The sequence below is a fragment of the Lynx rufus genome, unplaced genomic scaffold (genome assembly GCF_022079265.1).
Source record: "Lynx rufus isolate CCGP_SWC_20201006 ecotype Redwood Valley unplaced genomic scaffold, mLynRuf1.p SCAF_2, whole genome shotgun sequence".
In the NCBI taxonomy this organism is placed as follows: Eukaryota; Metazoa; Chordata; class Mammalia; order Carnivora; family Felidae; genus Lynx; species Lynx rufus.
In genome coordinates, this window is record NW_025814834.1 from 153,499,083 (window position 1) to 153,506,481 (window position 7,399).

Sequence of the window (7,399 nt, forward strand, 5' to 3'; positions counted from 1 at the left end):
GACATTTCCTTGCATGACAACAGAACTGTGCCAGCTTGTCTTCTGGTTACCTAACAACCTTGCTTCCTCCTCTTAAATTCAGGTCAGTCTTTGACTTGAATTAAAGTAGGCCTTACCACCAAAATATAAATTATAAACATAGCTATTTAAGCCTTACAGATAATGGTGGTTCTGGGCAGCAGGATGGTTCATCAGAATGCATCGCTGCGAGAAAAAGCAGCTGGGCTGGGTTATAAAAGAGTCTTTATTTCTTAGGCTCCTTTCTCAGTAGCCTTACCACTCTGGTTCCAGCTATATCCATAGTAGCCGTTCTTAGCCATTGTGGGCCTCCTGCTAGTAAATTACTTCATTACTCTCATGGGAAGAAGGAACATCCATAAAGATGAAAATCTAATAACATGTCAATGGTAGTATCCAGAAATTTCTCCTTAATGATGTTAGCCTCTCTATGACCTGGCCTATTTATGCCTATCTTGTGATTCTCCATGCTATTCATTCTAGACTTCAGTAATGAGTAACTGATTACTACAAACAGAGTGAATGGACTATGCTACTTAACAGCTTTGCAACATTGCAACTTTGTATATGCTGTTTCCTCGTGGAACACCACCACCCCTTCGCCCCCCACCCCTCCTCCCCGCCAAATCACTTCCAAGATGCTTTCCCTGACTCTCCAGTTAAGAGTTAACTGGCCCAGTGGTGATTTGCTTGCTGCCATGACTCCACCAGAGCCTCTACCACACTATCCTAAAACTGCTTTCGCTCCCATCCTGTACTCAGACAACTCTCAGGAGTCCAGGGTTCTCTCCATTATGCCAGATTTTTCTTTTTTTTTAATTTTTTTTCAACGTTTATTTATTTTTGAGACAGAGAGAGACAGAGCATGAACGGGGGAGGGGCAGAGAGAGAGGGAGACACAGAGTCGGAAACAGGCTCCAGGCTCTGAGCCATCAGCCCAGAGCCCGACGCGGGGCTCGAACTCCCGGACCGCGAGATCGTGACCTGGCTGAAGTCGGACGCTTAACCGACTACGCCACCCAGGCGCCCCTATGCCAGATTTTTCTAAATCCAAATCATACACCCTAGGGTTAAGATAGAGGGAGAAGTAAGGGAAATAGGAAAATTTTAGAAACAATCCAGCTACAACTACTTGAGGACAGGGAGAAAAGTAAAGGCAAAACATTAAAAAAAAAAATTGTACCATAAGTGCACAGAATAATGATTAAGAAGTCACAATTTTAGGCTACTACAGGTGCTGGGGTCCAAGGAGGGACCCAAGGGAGCAGGGAGGCAGGACTGAGGGAGCAACAGACCCACCCCCTGTGCACCCTCTGCCTGAGTGTAGATGAGCCAAGGAGACTCAAACTGAGCAGCTAATAAATAAAATAAAATAAAATAAAGTAAAGTAAAATAAAATAAAATAAAATAAAATAAAATAAAATAAAATAAAATAATATAAAATAAAATAAAATAAAATAAAATAAAATAAAATAAAATAAAATCACAATTTTATCAGTGGTGAAAACTTGTATTTTTTTTAATTTCAAAGTTACAATTTCAAATCACACTGCCTAACGTTACTTTGAAGTCCAAGAAATATAATCCTCTATAAGTGCATTGATGGCTTCTGATATTTAACACATATTTTAGTTAGAACAGCTCTGCCACTGATATCAGCGGGGGAACAAAAGCTCTTTCCTTTAATAAATGGTAGTTGGACATCCATTTGAACAGTGTGAACCACCAGCCACCTTTAAGAATATTCATCACCTGCCTTGTTAGACTTAGATGCCATCCTATGCTGGGAGGCAAACTGGTGAACTCTGTGACTTCTCTAAGTCCTTCTTAGCCCTCTGATTTTAGTTCTTTGATTTTCTATTTATGATCTTCCAGGGCAGAGAAATGGAGTTGATTTATTCACATTAAGTCCATTGATATATTTTGAATAAGGTAGAGAGGAGGGTTTTGAGTGACTCCTCAGTCATCTGAAGGTCTGTGACCCGTGAACTGCCTCAAGGCTCTCTCTTCAACCTCTCTTGGGGGTATTCCCAACCTTTTCAAGCTCTTTCTTAAGCTCTCCACTCTTTGGATGAAGATTTTATTTTCAGTATTTATGGGATAAAGTCTATCCATTACTAAACATGTGCCTACTTCACTAATTAACAGGTATCTCTAATAAATAAGCAAATAAAGCAGTAAGGACAGAACTTCATCAAGAACACCTCCATGTTCACTGAACATCTGTGATCTCAGTGTGTAAAGTACATAGCCCCCAGGTAACACTACCCTCTGAACCGAGTGAGCTCAAATTTTTTTTCCTGGCCCATCTGTACTTGTCAAGTAAGAGAGCCTGGTTCAAAAATGTGCTGCAAGAAAGGGCTTTTCTACATCGTAGAGTAGCCATTTCACATCTCCCACTCTGAACCCCTCAGACGCCCAACTGCCCACATATTTCTTTTCTTATTCCTCAAAGAAACAGCAATTCTTCTATGATTGTAGTAATTTCTCTAGAAAGGTTATTTCTTGCAATTTGAGAAGAGAGCCCCCTTTTTCCCTCCTCTGGGCTATGTGCACTTCAGAGCCAGTGGTTATGCCATGAGCGAGGTGGAGTGAGTGCCTTGTGCAGGTGGGATCACATCCTCTGAATCTACTCAGAAAAGGAATGACGTGGGTAGCACTTTTTAACAATCACCAGTTAGTTGAACAGTAGAGACAAATGGCCATATTCCTTCCCTACTCATGTAGTCAAGTTTGTTTTAGTAAATCCTATAGAGAAATAGAGCCACTTAGTTTCTTTAGAAATAACACCCACAAGCTGAAATGAAATATCACTGTTCGTGAACACAATCCTTTTACAAGATGATTTTGTACTAAAGAAAAGTGTTTTGCTTTCTAACTTGTTTTTGAAAACATAATTTGGAGTTGTATAATGGAATTTTGATCAAAAGTGTAAATAAGCTTTCTGCAAGTAACTACAAACCCTTACGTGCACTCTATTTCAACAGTAATTATTTCTCTCAATCACAATGTTTTATGATTCATATTCTTACAGATAATAGAGAAAGCTACTGTGTGGCAGTACGGTTGTGAGATATCTGTCTTGACAAAACTTCTAAAACTTACATTTTAAATTTTTTTCATAAAGACATGCTAACTGAAACAAATAAATGTATTTTCTTTTTTGTTGTTTCTATATTCCAAAATGACAGTGGAAAAAATAAGTCCAAGAAAGTTAAAAAGCATTTATTAAATATCTACTGTGAATCTGGCACCAGAGTAAACGTACAAAGACAGCCTTAAAAAAAGAATTGTGCAGGGAAAGACACAGCTATGTTAAGGGTCACCTTTATTATCTCCACTAATGCTGGTAAAAATAAGCAATGTATATTAGTTATTATAATATGGATGCTGTAGCAAACCAAATGCCAAATTTCATGGCTTAACCCAATAAAATTTATTTCATGACTCACATAACAGTCTAATTCCGCTGTCCCTGGTGAGCATGCAGCTTTCTACATTTTCATTTACACACAAAGGCATTTCATATTGTAGCTGTGCCTTCTTGTAGGGTCTTGGAAGGGTCCTCAGGCAGCCAGATGATGGGGAAAGGCGAGAAAGATCATGTACAAGAGAAGTTTAAGGATCAGGTCTGAAAGTTGTGCCTATCACTTCTGCTGCTTACTTGCCCTTAGATAGAATTGGGTTACATGGCCACATCTCACTGCAAGAGAAGGACAGAAAATGTAATATAGCTGTGTGCCCAGGAAGATGAAGGAAAGGATTTGATGAGCAGCTAGCCACAAAATGACTTCATAGAAAGAACAGTGGGTGGAAATCAAAAGGCAGAATTTTAGACTTTGCAGCACTTAGTAGTAGTGTGTGACGTAGGATAGTTTTGATAGTTTGGGGCCATACTGTTTGCATAAATTAGTTAGTTAGGCATGATATTCTGATCCTGCACCAGGAAAGTATAAGAATAAATTTATGCAAACACAGTGAAGTTAGGTGGAAATTAAAATATAGTTGCTGCAAACTGGAAAATGCTATCATAAATCTGCTTAAAACATACCTTATCAGGGTACCTGGGTGACTTAGTCGGTTAAGCATCTGACTCTTGGTTTTGACTGACATCATGATCTCAGGCATTGAGATCCTGGGATCAAGCCTCGCGTCAGGCCCCACACTGACAGCACAGAGTCTCTCTCTCTGCCCCTCCCCTGCTCACACATGCGCGTGTTCTCTCTCTCTCTCTTAAAATAAGTAAAAAAATAAGCTTTAAAACAAAACAAAACATACTTCCTTAACAGCTTTATTGAGATATAATTGACATACAACACACTTCATGTGTTTAATGGATACAGTTTAAGTTTTCTCACACACACACACACACACACACACACACAAAAGCATCACAGCGAGAGAAACATATCCTACACCCCCAAAAGTTTTCTCTTGCTACATTGCTATCTTCCATACCCTATCCATCCATGCCCCATTTCTAGGCAACCACTAATCTATTTTTTGTCACTTTAGATTAGTTTGCCTTTTCCAGAATTTTACACAAATAAAAACAAACTCTTTTTTTGACCGACTTCTTTCATCTATCATAATTGTTTTTGGGATTTATCCATATTGTTGTATATATCAACGGTTCTTTCCTTTTGATTGTTGAATATTCCACTGTATGTATATAACACGATTTGCCTATCCATTTACCTGTTGGTGGATATTTGGATTTTTTCCAGGTTTTTGCTATTACAAATAAAGCAGCTATGAACATGTGTACACAAATATTCCTATGGGGAAATGTTTTCATTTTGCTTGAGTAAATACCTGAAGCTGGAATGCCTGGATCGTATTGTCCTCTGGTTCTTCTTTCTACTTTGTCTGCCTTCTTTTGGGTTAGTTGATCAGTTTTTATGATTCTGTTATATCTATTCTATTGAATTATTATTTGTGTCTCTTTTAACCATTTTTGTGGGTGCTATAGGGTTTTTCAATATGCACTTTTAAACTATCTGAATCTATTTTCAAATAATATACCACTTAAGTTGTAATGTTATGATTTATAAAAATACATCCCAAATCACTCCCTGATATTTTTTGCACCACTGTTATTTTTAAAACATATACACTAAGCACACATTATATTGTTACTCTTTCTGACTTAACAACCAGGATCTCTTAGAGACATCAAGCTATAAGAAAAATAGAAATTTCATTTTACCTTAATTTATTCATTTTTCAATATTCCTCAGTTTTTCTGATTGATATCATAATACTTCTGCCTGAAAAACCTCCTAAAAAAAACATAATAACCTGCCTCCTTTGATACACTATGTAGAGTAGGTCTACTAGAAATGAATGCCCTCCACTTTTGTGTGTCTGAGAAAGTATTTTTCCTCCACTTATAGAAAATACCTCTGCTGGGCATAGAATTCTGGGCTAACAGAGTTTTTTGTTGTTATTGTTTGTTTGTTTGTTTCTTCGTTTTAACAGGTTTTTGTTTTTCTTCTGTCAGCATTCTAAAGATATTACTTGTCTTCTTGCGTCCATGATTTCTGATGAGAAGTCTGGTGTATTTAGTATCTCATTCTACCATACGTAATGTATCTTTTTCCCGCTGGCTGCCTTCAAGATCATCTTTTGTATTTCATTTACAGTGGCTTAAATATAAAATGTCTGGGTGTGGTCTTATGATATTTATTCTACTTCATGTTCTCTCATCTTCTTGGACTGGTTTGCATATCTGTCAATAATATTAGAAAACTTTCTTCAAATATTTCTACTACCCCATTCTCTCTCTTTTCCTTCTGGAATTCCAACTATGCCTCTATTATACCATTTGATATTGTCCCACAGCTCTTGTACACTCTATGGTGTTTGACTTTTTAATCCCCCAACTCTTTGTACTTTCTGTTTCAATGTGTGTTATCTGTTGCCTTCTCTTCAAGTTCACTAATTCTTTTCTTGGCTGTATCAAGTCTACTGATGAGCCCATGAAACACATTCTTCATCTCTATTAGCCATGTTTCTCACTTCTTGTGCTTCCATTTGATTTTTCCTACTTCCTATTTCTTTGTGGAAATTACCCATCTGATCTTGCACTGCAATCTAATTTTTCCATTAAAATTCTTAATATATTAATCATATTTAAAATTCTTGTCAATGAGGGCATTAAGGAGGGCACTTTTTGGGATGAGCACTGAGTGTCACACGTAAGAGAGGAATCACTGGGTTCTACTCCTGAAGACAAGACTACACTGTATGTTAACTAACTTGAATATTAAAAAAAAAAAAATTCTTGTCAAAGAGTTTCAACATCTCTGTCACAACTGAGTCTAGTCCTAGTGATTCTTCAGAATGTTTTCCCATGTCTTTTTGGATGCCTCACAGTTTTTTGTTGTTATTGTTGAAAGCCAGACATCTTGTGTAGGACAGGAGATATTGAAATAAATATTTTTAAGCTTGGAAATAAGCAGAGTTTTTGTTTGTTTGTTATTATTATTATTATTATTATTATTATTGCCAGTTAGTGAAGGGTTTATGATGGTCTAGTCAGGAGCTGAACTGTGTTTGAGATTTGTTGTTGCTATGATGGGTCTCGGTTCACCACAGGATTCAAATTCCCTGAGTGATACCTTGGGTTTAGAGATGGGATGGTTGCCAAGGAAGGTTTTAAAGTGTTTGCTCTCCCCTTGGTATTAGTGCTGTGTTTTCTCACTGCACTTCTCCCCAGATAGAATCTATTCTTTGCAGCTCTCTCAGCTATATTCCACTGTTATTTTTACTCAACACTTGTTTGCCTTAATTCTGGGTGGACAGTGTCTATGAGCCCAGCTAGTGTCCTTCATAAGAAAGGACACTGCCTCTCTTCTTATTGTAATGTTGAAACTGGAACTTATTCTGTTCCTCCTCAAGTGGTGTTTTTTAAAAAACTCCCTTTTCCAAATTGCAGTGGGTTCCCACCAGTGCCCTAAAGCAACACATTTGTGTTGTTCTTGACCACCAACGCCCACACTCAAAGGTTAATTAAGGCTTTTGATCAGAAAGGGAAATAGGAAAAATAGTTCTGGGTAGAGTTATGGCAGTGACTGTCTTTCCTTTCTCCCAAAGAGAACCATGAGAAAACCTATCTCAGGCCTCTTCCCATCATCCATCTTAGTGCCTTGTGGGGTTAAGGCTTTTCTTCCAAGAGTGTGAGAATGTTGTATTATCTGAAGTCCTCAGGAGCTTTTTCACTCTTATTCCAGCCCTCATTCCATCTTTAGCAATTTGTTAACAATTTTTAGCTATATCCTCTTACCACCTTTTAAACAGCCAGTGGTGTCTGCCCCAGGTAAACAAATGCTTGGATCCTATTTCTCTCTCTAGTTGCCTCACTACTCCCAATAATTCA